Below are 14899 nucleotides of genomic sequence, written 5' to 3' on the forward strand. Positions count from 1 at the left end.
TGAGACCAGAAAGAAAGTGGCCAAGAGCGACAAGCTGTTCCTGCCAGACAGAAGAGCTTAGATGCAGACCACACCCCACTGTAAGAATGGGACCACACTCTTCACAGGCCCTGGTAACCACCCAGCGTGAAATGAGAGATTCCAGACACCTCTTCACAGTCTACTTTGAAAGTGAACCCTTTGCTTCTGCACTAATTCATCATCAAACTCGAGCGTAAAGGGCCTCACATGATACACAGGAGACAGTAGCTGTGACACAATGAGTTTTACATAACGTAGGCTCTGAGGTAACTCTTATGTGTTCCCCCTTCACAAAGGATACTCAACCTACAAAAGTTTAAAATTTACTACTGTTTTTGAGATCAAAATGAGACAGGGTTTGTTAGTTGAAGTTCATGTCTGTATTTTTCAACTTTAACTATAAATGGGAAACTCAGAAGAATGACAAATTTTTAGAAGAATTAACCATTAGTGTCTAAATAGGAGAAATATTTATATGATGATAAAAGAGGTTATGATTAACTCTTGTTTTCTTCTTCCTTTTCACGTGTATCAGGTATCACCCGGACTTGAAAGGGGAGAGTTTACTTTTCAAGGTGACATACACGGAAAAGACTGGGAAATTCAAGCTGGAAAGGTAAGATATGCTGCACTTACGTGATTTTTCAAATCAAATATCAGGTTGGTCTGCAGATGACTGAGCTGAGTGTGATGGAAAGGACATGACTCGAAAGAAACAAACAAAAATAATGGAAGAGATTCATGTATTTTACAACTGGGTGAAAAAAATTCCCTTCACTGGCAAGCAAAAGAGAAAATATCAGCTGGTATAAATGCAATCAATATGCCAGACACAGGATTAATATCCTCAATTTACAAAGAGATACTCTGAAAAACAGGAAAAAAAGCAAAGTGGAAACTCAAAGAATAACAAACTACATTACCCTAAGAATATCATTAATTATAAGTAAGTAAAAATGGCCAGTAAACTATGAAAAGACCTTAACTTGAAAAATATGTATTATAACAACAAAGGGAGATCATTTTCAGCTATGAGAATGCTGAAGTTTTTAAAAAATGATTTGGGGTGGACTAGAAAAAGGCACCTGAGTGTTCATTTTTGGTGAGTGTGTGAGTAGATGTGTACAATTTGACAATATTCTTTTATCAATGATTCTACCTCTAAAATTTTTAATCAGAAAGGTGTAATCATTATTTTTTGCATATTCAGGTATGTGTACAGCAGGATTATTTTTAATAGTTGAAATTAGAAATAATATAGGTATCTCACACATCTATCATAAATTGCTTCTTACATCAACCTTATACAATGCGTTACACTAAATAGAAGACAGTTTAATTCAGTATATGTCATTAGAAAACAAAGATTACATAATGATGTAGAAAGATCTTAATGACTTATATATGAGAAAGAATTTTGTTCTAGATAGACAGAAGGGACAAATATGCCTACCTGCCTTCTTTATGTCTTTCTCAAGTACTAATTAGACAAGATAAATATTTGGAATAAACCACTAGGTGTGAAGCTTACCTCATTCACTTGCTAGTTTTGTGATCCAGAAGGAATTACAACATTCTCGAGCCTATTTTGTCATCTTCAATCTCAGTAGACCGGAGTCAGTTCTCAGTTGCTATGAAGATTGAGATTCAATCTGAAGGTTTGCTTTGTGCTGAAGCTCTTCTCCTTGGAAGGAAAGTTATGACCAACCTAGACAGCATATTAAAAAGTAGAGACATTACTTTGCCAACAAAGGTCAGTCTAGTCAAGGCTATGGTTTTTCCAGTGGTCATGTATGGATGTGAGAGTTGGACTATAAAGAAAGCTGAGCACCGAAGAATTGATGCTTTTGAACTGTGGTGTTGGAGAAGACTCTTGAGAGTCCCTTGGACAGCAAGGAGATCCAACCAGTCCATCTTAAAGGAGATCAGTCCTGGGTGCTCATTGGAATGACTGATGTTGAAGCTGAAACTCCAATACTTTGGCCCCCTGATGTGAAGAGCTGACTCACTGGAAAAGACCCTGTTGCTGGGAAAGATTGAGGGTAGGAGGAGAAGGCGACGACAGACGATGAGATGGTTGGATGGCATTACCGATTCAATGGACATGAGTTTGGGTGGACCCCGGGAGCTGGTGATGGACAGGGAGGCCTGGCGTGCTGCGGTTCATGGGGTCGCAGAGAGTCGGACACGACTGAACTGAACTGACTGAAGCTCTTCTCACACACGTCTTTACTCATGTTGCTGCTAACACAGATGAGAAGAGGCATCTTTCATGGAGATCAGATGATGAGCACCACGTTTCTCCTGAATAGTATCAGCTACTTTCTACTTTACTTACAGAATGCTCCTAACATATTAATTGTACACAGAGGAGTACCGCTGTGTATGATTTGACACCAAACAGCCTTGCAGAGGAACATGAGTGAAGTATTTGGTGATGGTTGTCACTGATGTACTCATTTCATAAATCTTTATCAATATCCTGAGGGATTCTGAAGGAGATATATACCAACCTGTAATAATTACACTTGAAAAACAAAAGACTTGACCAAAAGGGATAATTAATCATAAAATACTCTAAACCCACCTTTCCAAATTAAGAACTTTTACACAGAAGAGCTTTAAATTACAATGTCAGCCATGGCTGAGATGGAGCTTTCAATGGGGTCACATTATTTTGAGATCATGAAAATAGGCCGGCACTAATGATGGTGAAGTTTTCTCTTGCTGTGAGCCAAACCCTGTGGTTATCTGCTCTTCTTTCTCAGAGGCACACGCTCTAGTAATTCCGTCTAAGGACACCCCAGCGAGCTGCGCACAATACTCTGTGGATGGCAGAGTTTACTGATCCAGTCAGCCTGACTAGAATCATCACTTTGCTGTTGAGAATTTTCTTTGCACTGCCCCACTTCTTTTTAATCTAACAAAAGAACAGCTTGCTTTAAGAACTAATTTTTCTTCTTATGTGATGATGAGCTTATTGTCAGGAAAAACAATTTGCCTCACAAAATAATTTGAATCACAAGCAAGTCTCCCATTCAACTAATGAGAAAAGTCTATGTGTAAGTAATGTTTCAACAACAGCCATTCATTTTCAAAGTTATGGCTACACTGTTTTTATGGATAAAAATAAACCTCTTAACTATCTCCATTCAGTAGATAAACTGGAAAAAAAATGATTATCTTTAAATGAATATTAAACTGAGTCAGTCTGAAAGGCAACTCAATGCAAAACTTGTGTAAGAAACAAAAATAAATTGGTTTTTCCATTAAAATCAAAGCTCCCTGGACTTCCCTGGTGGTCCAATGGCTAAGACTCCATGCTCCAATGAGGGTCCAGGTTTGATCCCTGGTCAGGGAACTAGATCCTACATGACACACTAAGACCCAGCACAGCCAAACAAATACATAAAAATAAATACTAAGAAAACTGAAGCTGCAACCCTGCCCTCCTGCCCCACCCACAATCAGAATGGGACAAAGTGTAAGCCATGTGTCTACTCAGGGACTTGTATCCAGAGTATGTGAACCTTCATGGCTAAACAGTACACGTTTAGCAGGCAAATAACCTAACTAAAATACTGGCAATTAATTTGAATACACATTTCTCCAAAGACATAAAAATGACCAACAAGCAAATGAAAAGATACTCAACATCATTAAGCATTAGGCAAACAAATCAAAACCACCTCACACCCACTAGGGTAGCTCAGACCATAATGACAAGAAACAAGTGGATGCAGAGATGTGCAGGAACTGGGACGCTTGCACTGTGTTGATGGGAAGTGCCAACGGGAAGGCTGCTGTGGAAAACAGCCTGGCAGTCGTTCATCGGGTAGCTGAAACACGGGCTACCACGAGGTTCGGCAGTTCCACTCCAACACGTACAGGCAAAAGGACTACAAAACTATGTTCACACGTAAATCTGTACGTGAATGTTTGTATCAGCACAGCGTTGCTCCCAATTTTCCAAATGTCCACCAACTAGTGACAAGATCAACAAAGTGTCGTGCATCCATACAGTGGAATATTATCTTGAAAACATTATGCTAAATACAAGAGGCCATTCACCAAAGAAACACATGTTGAATGACTGTATTTACAGGCAGTATCCACAGCAGCCAAATCTGTACAGAGAGAGAGCAGTGGTTGTCGAAAGCTGGAGCCTGGCGTGAGGAGGAGGAGGAGGAGTGACTGCTGAGGGGCCGGTTCAATTTTAGGGGGGACAGCAGTGTTCTCACATAGGTTGTGGTGATCACTGCAGCATCAAACCCCCACATTTTTAATAGAAAAAAGAGAAAAACCCTTGAAGTATATGTATGCATTAAAAGGGTGAATTCTATAGTATGTGCATTTCTTTCAGCAGTGCTCCAGCCTATAACGTGAAAAGACACTCACCTTCATTCTTAAGAAGCACAACTGAGAAAATAGCTGCTGCACACTGCATCTGACTTCCTAGGGCAGCAGCAGTGGTAATAATGTACAGAAGGGGGGCAGAGAGAGGCAAGGATGGAGGTGGGGGCGTGGGCGGGGGAGACAGTGTCCAGGTCTCTCCTGAGATGGGCTGGAAGGAAATCGGGACGCCACTTCGGAGAGCAATTAGGTAAGACTGAGCAACGCTACAAGGCACACGTTCTGTTAGGCAGTACTTCTACTTCTTAGAATTTATCCTGTATATTCAGCCTCCTGCTGATGCATCGCTGTAGAAAGAGGATTTCATGGTGGCATCACAGAGAAATACTAGAAATGGCCCAAATGTTTTTTAGCAGCAAACTGGCTAAATAAATTCTGGTTTGCTGCTGCTACTGCTAAGTCACTTCAGTCGTGTCCGACTCTGTGCAACGCCATAGACGGCAGCCCACCAGGCTCCCCCGTCCCTGAGATTCTCCAGGCAAGAACACTGGAGTGGGTTGCCATTTCCTCCTCCAATGCATGAAAGTGAAAAGTGAAAGTGAAGTCGCTCAGTCGTGTCTGACTCTTCGCAACCCCATGGACTGCAGCATACCAGGCTCCTCCACCCATGGGATTTTCCAGGCAAGAGTACTGGAGTGGGGTGCAATCGCCTTCTCCGGGTTTAGCCAATTAATAGAATACTGCACACCTGAAAACAATTACATTCACAAGTGCAGATGGAAGAACTTCACAAATATATGGTTAACTTTAAAAAGGCAAATTTTAAATAATGTAAATAGTATCCCCATATTTTAGGAAAGTAAGAACAGAGACACAGTCACGTATATTAATAGCACACTGGGGAATTTCCTGGTGGCCCAGCAGCTAAGACGCCACACACCCCATGCTGGGGGCCCTGGTTCATTCCATTCCTCATCAGGGAACTAGATCCCGCATGCCGCAACTAAGACCCGGTGCAGCCAAATAAATAAATACAATATATATATATATATATATATATATACACACACACACACACACACTATACTAGTACATTATGTGAAGGATGCTAAAGCGCAAACAAAAGCAAAACTGAAGACCTTGTTAATCATAAAGAGGAAAACTAGTGCAAAGGGCAAGGCGTGCCCTTTATGTCCATCATCTTCGTATTTATTTCTGTATCGGCTTACGCCTTTTAAGTTAGTATCATGTGTGTGTATTACCCCTCAAATTATTAAAACATAGGCAAATAGCTGAAATTAATTAGGAACTCCAGACAGCATAATAATTTCAAAATCAAGTCAGGAGTTTAATTAGCAAAGACTTTTCATATTGCCCTGTGTCATGATGTGAGGTCTCCTGTGGCAGGTCCATTATTCAGGATTTTATTAATTGGGAGTCTGAGATCTATTATGGCCAAAAATACATAGTCTTGCTTGCAGATAACAGAAAGTAGCTTTGGTTAATTTAAGCAGACTAGAAATTTATCAGAATAAGCAAAGAGATGGACAGAATTAAAAACACCTGGAGAATGAGCCACGGTAACTTAATGGAAGCCAACAGAGTTGAACCACTACAAAGACAGCACCATTTTTTCATTTCTCAAATGTATACTGAGCAACTGTTATGTTCCAAGTTCTACTGTAGGAAATGAGGATTTAAGAGGAGAGCTGGCCAGACAACTACCCGGGCGTCATGCAGCAGTGGGGGTCCTGTGGAACCTGTGCTGCGTGGCAGGACTGTTGCAAGCAGCTGAGACAACCTGACGTTTCTTTCCCAAAACAAATCTCTGGAGCTGGGGATTTTCAATAAACCTTTGAGTGGCACTGGGCTCTCCCGGCTGGACAGCACCACCCCTGGTGGCTGGGATTACGTCTGCACATGGCCCGCAGACTAGACAGGCCTGCCCCGCTGCGGCTGGAACCACCCCCAGGAAGCTCTTGATGCTGTCCCTAGGGCTCTAGCCCCACCACAGCTCCGAGTTTCCGCATCACTCATGCTAACCGCATGCCCAGGGAGGAAGGACACTGTTGGCTCTGCTCACAAGCCCATCTCCTGGGTGCTGAGATTTAGAACAAGAATCTGACATACCCCGTGCATGGCAGCTGGTGAATGCATCTGAAAAATTAAATCTGAATCACACATGCTGATAAAGAAGGATCGCAAAAAGGTATGGTTTATTTACAGAGTGCCAACATCCAGGATAAAATATGTTTACCTAAGACCTGAAGGTGGTCAGGAGTAGCATAATCCTGCATCTACTGAAGATGTGTGTGAATGCTCAGTCGCTCAGTTGTGTCTGACTCTTTCTGACTCCATGGACTGTAGCCCACCAGGCTCCTCTGTCCATGGGATTCTTCAGGCAAGAATACTGGAGTGGGTTGCCATGCCCTCCTCCAGGGGATCTTTCTGACCCAGGAATTGAAACTGCATCTCCTGCATTGGCTGGTGGATTCTTTACCACTGAGCCACCTGGAACGCCCTGGAGAACAGGATGGAGGTTCCTTAAAAAACTAAAAATAGAGCTACCATATGATCCTGCAATCCCATTCCTGGACATATATCCACAGAAAACTACAATTTGAAAAAATACATGAACCCCTCGAGGTTCACTGCAGCACTAATTACAACAGCCAAGTCATAGAAGCAACCTAAATGTCCACTGACAGTTGAATGAAGAAGATGTAATACATATGTATGTATACACACACACACACACACGTGAGTATTACTCAGTCATTAAAAATAATGAAATAAAGCCATTTGCAACAACATGGATGAACCCAGAGATTATCATACTAAGTGAAGTGAGACAGAGAAAGACAAATATCTTATAATATTGCTTATATATGGAATTAAGAAAATGATACAAACGGAATTTTTACAAAACAGAAATAGCAGCACAGACATAGAAAACAAACTTATGGTTAGGAAAGTGGGGAGAAAGGGAATAAATTAGGAATTTGAGATTAAATATATCCACAACTATCTATAAAACAGATAATCAACAAGAACCTACTGTATAGCACAGGGAGCTATACTCAATATCTTGTAATGAAGGATAATGAAAAAGAATCTAAAAAAGAATATATAGACAGCAAAGTGATTCAGTTATACATACATATACATATATACATGCTGCTGCTGCTAAGCTACTTCAGTTGTATCCAACTGTGTGTGTCCCCATAGATGGCAGCCCACCAGGCTCCTCTGTCCCTGGGATTCTGCAGGCACGAGTACCGGAGTGGGTTGCCATTTCCTTCTCCAATGCATGCATGCATGCTAAGTCGCTTCAGTCGTGTCCGACTCTGTGCGACCCTATGGACAGCAGCCCACCAGGTTCCTCTGTCCACAGGATTCTCTAGGCAACAATACTGGAGTGGGTTGCCATTTCCTTCTCCAAACATATACACATGCTGTTTATTAATTTTTACATGTCATACAAGTGCTTGAGAGGTCTTGACTACCAGGACAGAGCGGCATGGCACATGTAATGTAAAAGCATACATACTGTGTATTCTACAGCCAAGCCACGTTTTGGGCATGCTGTTACGTGAAAATTCACTTAATTCTCCAGACAAACCTGATGAGGTAGACAGTTTTCTCCATTTTTCAGATGAGTAAACGTACAGGCAGAAATACTAAGAGTCTTGCCTGATGTCATATAACTAGAGAAGCCGAACTAAGATTTCAACCTTGACAGCCTGTTTTGTGTGTATTCTCTTAATCATTCGTGAAAGTGGCTCAGTCGTTGTCGACTCTTTTCAACTCCATGGATTTTACAGTCCATGGAATTCTCTAGGCTAGAATACTGGAATGGGAGGCCTTTCCCTTCTCCAGGGGATCTTCCCAACCCACAGATTGAACCCAGGTCTCCTGCATTGCAGGTGGATTCTTTACCAGATGAGCCATAAGGGAAGCCCAAGAATACTGGAGTGAATAACCTATCCCTTCTCCAGTGGATCTCCCCAACCCAGGAATTGAACTTGGGTCTCCTGTATTGCAGGCGGATTCTTTACCAACTGTGCTATCATCAGCCATCCATATTATCCCTCTATTCACATATTTTACATCTTATTGTGCTATTTGGGCCAAAAAAAATTTATTTGCTTTGAATTAATGTATTACTCCTGTACAGAAAATTTCACATACCATTAAATACACCTGTCTCAGATTTATCCCTTGATCTGGCTTTGAGAGAAAGAAATGGTGTGCTTCTATCTTTGAATAACCTTAATTAATGTATCTCCTTGCATGTGATATTATTTGTCTGTCTATTATATATTATTTATTATCTAGCCAGCTGTCTTGGCTGAGTGAAAAAGAGCATGTTTCTAGGAGTCAATTACCTAAACACACGTTAAAAGAGCTTTTGAAAAGGAATGAATTATTTTTGATCCAAAGTGAAAGCTTTTTTGAGTAACTAAAATAACAGAATTATCAGAAACAATTAGCAATCATTGATTTTTTTTGTGACACTCATCTTTCTAAGTACTTTATAGTCATATTCTGAAGTAACAGTAAAAATTAGTCCATGGTTTTACATCCCAAATAATGCTCATCAACAAAAGACAAATTCTACCAAGTCTTAATGGTCAATTAGGTTTGTTTTCAATTAACCAATAACTTTCATATATTGTCCCACAGAGAGATAAAAATGTCATTCAAAGGATGAAACGCAACAATATTTAATCTCATTTTCACTCAGTTTCAAATTTCCCTTTGATTATAAAGCAAGATCTGAGGATTAGGGTTGTAGACTGTTTGAATACAGATAGAGGATGTCAATTATAATTTTGCTCATCTTCCAAAGGATCAACCTCAAGGTTAATGGAATCACACTGAAAAATGAAAGAAAACTCCTAGATACGTTTAAAAAAAAAAAGACCTCTTAAAATTCAATTATATATGTTCTCAACAGAGAAGTTTAACTCAATTATAATGACTCATCAAAAGTGTAAAATGAATCATTCCAGGACTCTAAATTCATTATGGAATTATTCTGAAATCTGCTAACTTTTAAAATTATGTTGGAAAACCCATCACTATTAAGTTAGCATCAATTTTTTTAGAAAATTAGTAAGCCAATATTTTTGCAAAGTAACTACCTCATTTTAAATTTTAATAATCCATTAATAAAAATGCAAAAATATTATGATTTCCTTTCTAATTGTGGAGTAGACAAGTAGTCATATTCATGGTTAGGGGCATGCAATCATATCTTGCACACTGAATTTTCCTAATTTTTCTCCATGTTCCACAACAATATTATTCTCCTACCTGTAGTAACCTATTCCTTTACCTAATGATTATTCTTGTTACCAACCTACTATGGGCTTTACTTACATGTATAATTATCTGCTACAAAGATTAAACTATTCTGAGTCACTCCATGTTCCAGTGATGACTTTTCTTGCCTTCTGACCTGCACATGTGTTTTGATTCTGATTGGAAATATTTTTCCCACCTCTTGACCCAGCTGAAGCCCTAACTATTATTCAGGACTTAATTAAGAGAACACTTTTTTCACAAGAAAGCATATGCTGAGGTCTAACATGGCTTTATATGTGATTCTTTATCCTCAATCAGATTCACTTCAGTCCAGTCGCTCAGTCGTGTTTGACTCTCTGCGACCCCATGGACTGCAGCACTCCAGGCTTTCCTGTCTATCACCAACACCTGGAGCTTACTCAAACTCATGTCCATTGAGTCGGTGATGCCATCCAACCATCTCATCCTCGTACCCTTCTCCTCCTGCCTTCAATCTTTCTCAGCATCAGGGTCTTTCCAAATAAGTCAGTTCTTCTCATCAGGTGGCCAAAGTATTGGACCTTCAGTTTCAGCATCAGTCCTTCCAATGAATATTCAGGGTTAATTTCCTTTAGGATGGACTGGTTGGATCTCCTTGCAGTCCAAGGGACTCTCAAGAGTCTTCTCCAACACCACAGTTCAAAAGCATCAATTCTTCGGAGCTCAGCTTTCTTTATTGTCCAACTCTCACATCCATACATGACTACTGGAAAAACCATAGATTTGACTAGGCGGACATTTATTGGCAAAGTGATGTCTCTGCTTTTTAATATGCTGTCTAGGTTGGTCATAATTTTTCTTCCAAGGAGCAAGCATCTTTTAATTTCATGGCTGCAGTCACCATCTGCAGTGATTTTGGAGCCCAAGAAAATAAAGTCTCTCACTGTTTCCATTATTTCCCCATCTATTTGCCATGAAGTGATGGGACCAGATGCCATGATCTTAGTTTTCTGAATGTTGAGTTTTAAGCCAACTTTTTCACTCTCCTCTTTCACTTTCATCAAGAGGCTCTTTAGTTCTTCTTCACTTTCTACCATAAGGGTGGTGTCATCTGCATATCTGAGGTTATTGATATTTCTCCCGGCAATCTTGATTCTACCTTGTGCTTCATCCAGCCCAGCATTCCTCATGACGTACTCTGCATATAAATTAAATAAGCAGGGTGACAATATACACCCTTGACATACTCCTTTGCTGATTTGGAACCAGTCTGTTGTTCCACGTCCAGTTCTAACTGTTGCTTCTTGACCTGCATACAGATTTCTCAGGAGGCAGGTCAGGTGGTCTGGTATTCTCATCTCTTGAAGTTTTTCTGGAACTCTCTTTTTTTTTTTTGATGATCCAGCGGATGTTGGCTATTTGATCTCTGGTTCCTCTACCTTTTCTAAATCCAGCTTGAACATCTGGAAGTTCACAGTTCACATACTGTTGAATCCTGGCTTGGATAATTTTGAGCATTACTTTGCTAGCGTGTGAGGGTAATCTGAGCATTCTTTGGCATTGCCTCTCTTTGGGATTGGAATGAAAACTGACCTTTTCCAGTCCTGTGCCCATTGCTGAGTTTTCCAGATTTGCTGGCATATTGAATGCAGCACTTTCATAGCATCATCTTCTAGCGTTTGAAATAGCTCACTTGGAATTCCATCACCTCCACTAGCTTTGTTCATAGTGATGCTTCCTAAGGCCCACTTGACTTTGCATTCCAGGATGTCTGGTTCTAGGTGAGTGATCACACCATCATGGTTATCTGGGTCATGACGATCTTTTTTTGTATAGTTCTTCTGTGTATTCTTGCCACCTCTTCTTAATATCTTCTGCTTCTGTTAGGTCCATACCATTTCTGTCCTTTTCGTGCCCATCTTTGCATGACATGTTCCCTTGGTATCTCTAATTTTCTTGAAGAGATCTCTAGTCTTTCCCATTCTATTGTTTTCCTCTATTTCTTTGCATTGATCACTGAGGAAGGCTTTCTTTTTTCTCCCTGCAAATCTTTGGAACTCTGCATTCAAATGGGTATATCCTTCCTTTTCTTCTTACCTTTTGCTACTCTTCTTTTCACAGCTATTTGTAAGGCCTCCTCAGACAGCCATTTTGCTTTTTTGCATTTCCTTTTCTTGGGGATGATCTTGAGCACAGCCTCCTGTACAGTGTCATGAACTTCCATTCATTATTCTTTAGGCACTCTGTCTATCTGATCTAATCCCTTGAATCTATTTGTCACTTCCACTGTATAATCGTAAGGGATTTGATTTAGGTCATACCTGAATGTTCTAGTGGTTTCTTATCAATCAGATTACAATGTTTTTATACACAGAATCCGATTATTTCTGTATTTTGAATTCCCTGTACCCTCATCTGCCTCTATCGCTAAGTTATAAGGTGACTGAGCAGATCTCCTGACTACCAGCAGTTCACAGGTACCCAGCACAGAGTAAGGCTTTAATAATATGTAATAAATAAATATTGTATCTGTGACACTTCTACATTACTGCTTTCATCACATAAAGCCCCTCTATGACCTGAACCTCCTGCTCTGTTTAAAATAAGTAACCTCAGTTAATCTGTAGGTTGAATTCATTTATTTTGCTCCAACTTAAAATAAAAGGTCAGAGCCTTTGAAAACATTCAGTAGTAGAGAGTACCTAATATTTTTAACATTAAAAGAGTGATAACAATGATCTACTTTTAAAAAATTTATTGAAGTATAGTTGACTCACAATGTGTTGATTTGTGTTGAATCATGTTGAATTGCGCTGATTTCTTCTGAACAGCAAAGTGACTCAGTTACATAAATCATATTCTTTTTCATATTCTTTTCCATTATGATTTATTACAGGACACTGAATATTGTTCCCTGTGCTATACAGTAGGATCTTATTGTTTATCCACCCTACATACAATAACTTGCATCTGCTAATCCAAAACTCCCAATCCTTCCCTCCCCTACCTGATAAACAATGATATACTTTTGCCAGAGAGTTATTATAACGGGGAAAAGTTATTTTCCCTTAAGATTTTTTAGAAGTTATCGCTCATACCAATTATATTTCAATTTTCTTTCTAAATGTCTTAATGGAATAAATACAGACATCATCAACCACTATGAAACAATAAGCCTGTATACATAACTTGGGGAATTTATTATAGGTGAATTATAAAAATAAATGTTATAAAAATAAAAACATTTTGGTAGTTATTGCATTTGAAACTCTCTTAGGGACTTAGAGTTTGCACTGGGCAAAATGCTTGTTTCTTTAAACTTATTTACAAGAGACTTTTTTAAATAAAACTTTTACTTAAATGTGTTTTCTTACTGACATTTCACCCTGAATATTAGATTAAAAATACACATTAAAAATTCATACTAATAATTATTGCTTTCTGTCTCCTTTAAAAATAAATTTCCTCGTGACACACATGCATATGTAAGGTTTGCCAGCCTTCTGACATCCACTCTCCCCACAAGCTGAGGCCATTTTTTAATTCTTTTAATAATTAGTTCCAGTTTTTCCTGACATACCTGTAGCAAACCAATCAAGAGACCCACAAAGCTGTACTGTTGAGTCTTGGTCACTGCATTTTAGGCTGAATGTATCCACACAGTACTGTAGTCAAGCTGTGTATTACAAAATATATGTACTGTATTTTATATCACTAGTGTTAGGGAAAAGGAAATCTGTAGCTGAAATTATTAGAAAATTGGTACTTTGAGAGCCCACCTCTATTTGCCAGTATCACGTTTGGTCCTGAGTGTTCAAATACTTCTGAGTTGAAATCCAGTTGTAATTTTAATAGCTGTGCATCTTTGGCGGTTTATATCAACTCTGTTCACCTCAGCATCCTATGTAACTGTGTTGCTACACCCTTCCCCTGCGAGGGCTTCATTACAGGAGACAAGGTGAGGTGAAAAGACCAGCCAGGGGCTCTCCACTGACCCTACTCAAGCCTGGCGTCACTCTGTACTTTCAATCTTAATACATATTGTCACTACAAACATTAAAGTGGCAGGCTTAATACTTTCTAAGAGTGCGTGTGTTAAGTCGCTCAGTCATGGCTGACTCTTTGCAATTTCATGGACTGCAGCCCACCAGGCTCCCCATCTCTAGAATTCTCCAAAGAATACTGGAGTGAGTTGCCATGCCCTCCTGCAAGGGATCTTCCCGACCCAGGGATCGAACCTGAGTCTCCCGCATTGCAGGTAGATTCTTTACCATTTGAGCCACAACTTACACTTTATTGAAGAGCTTGAAAAGTAGTGATGGAGTCCAGGTGGGTGACCCTATGATGGTGGAAAGAGAAGAGGGAAACACACCTGGAGATGGGTGCCTGTGCTGGGACCTGAGCCATCTCCACTCTGATCACCCCCTTCTGCACGGTCAGGAAAGAAACACAGGCACTGCTTCCATTTGTACCATGGCCTTTCAAACGTAATTTTATCCTAAAGGTAAGATTCATGGATGTAACAAAATAGCAATAAGCCGAAACTGCATTTAAACACAGTAATTATGAAAGTTCAGAACTAAAAAGCTTACCTTGTTTGTACAGCAACTAAGGACCTTCACATGCCCTGGGTTTTACTTTTAAAGATGGGAACAGGGGTTTCACTCCTGACTGGTTTGGGACAACACTTATCAGGGCTAGAGGGGAGTCTGAAACACTTCGAACAGCAGGTCATTTTCTCAAGCAGGTTTCTGCCTGTAAGCGGTTCCTGTCGTTCTGTTCCCCCCAACAGGATGGGGAGTCAGACAGCTACTGGGGGCCACCGCCTCCCACAGAGACCCCCGTGGATGATGGAAACCAGGCTGTGACCCGACAGCCAGGAGGGCGCAGCCATTCCTGTAAATGTGCCCATAGTCTTCTGTTGCGAGGGTAAAATCAGACATAATTGTCCTCTTAGGGTCCTAAGCTGACTGTCTGGCCCACTGCCCGCAGCTCCGCACACCCGTCTCCTCCTCAGTTGCTCATCAGGGAAGTCAGGAAACCAACCCTTCCATGGACCACAGGGCTGTGGCATCCCAGAGAAATACCCTGCAGCAAAAACCATACCTTCTGTGTGCTACTTTGTAAGCTGGAATCAATTTTGGTTTCCAACTGAATGCGAAAATTGCAAAATAGAAAATTTTTAAAAATCCAGTTGAATCCTGCCTAATTTACTCGTTATGTGGTGGTAGAATCT

General features: G+C 40.2%; 1 long non-coding RNA gene across 1 annotated transcript in view; it reads right to left on the reverse strand.

The window, feature by feature from the left end:
* Nucleotides 1–14899, reverse strand: part of LOC145516283 (uncharacterized) — a 33442-nt gene that overhangs the window by 4721 nt on the left and 13822 nt on the right. The window contains exon 6 of the long non-coding RNA XR_014061260.1: nucleotides 1553–1729. This is a non-coding gene — a long non-coding RNA (uncharacterized LOC145516283). The remainder of the gene's footprint in view (nucleotides 1–1552; nucleotides 1730–14899) is intronic.

Source organism: Giraffa tippelskirchi, chromosome 8 (assembly GCF_054371585.1).
Source record: "Giraffa tippelskirchi isolate mGirTip1 chromosome 8, T2T-mGirTip1v1.2.pri, whole genome shotgun sequence".
Taxonomy (NCBI): Eukaryota; Metazoa; Chordata; class Mammalia; order Artiodactyla; family Giraffidae; genus Giraffa; species Giraffa tippelskirchi.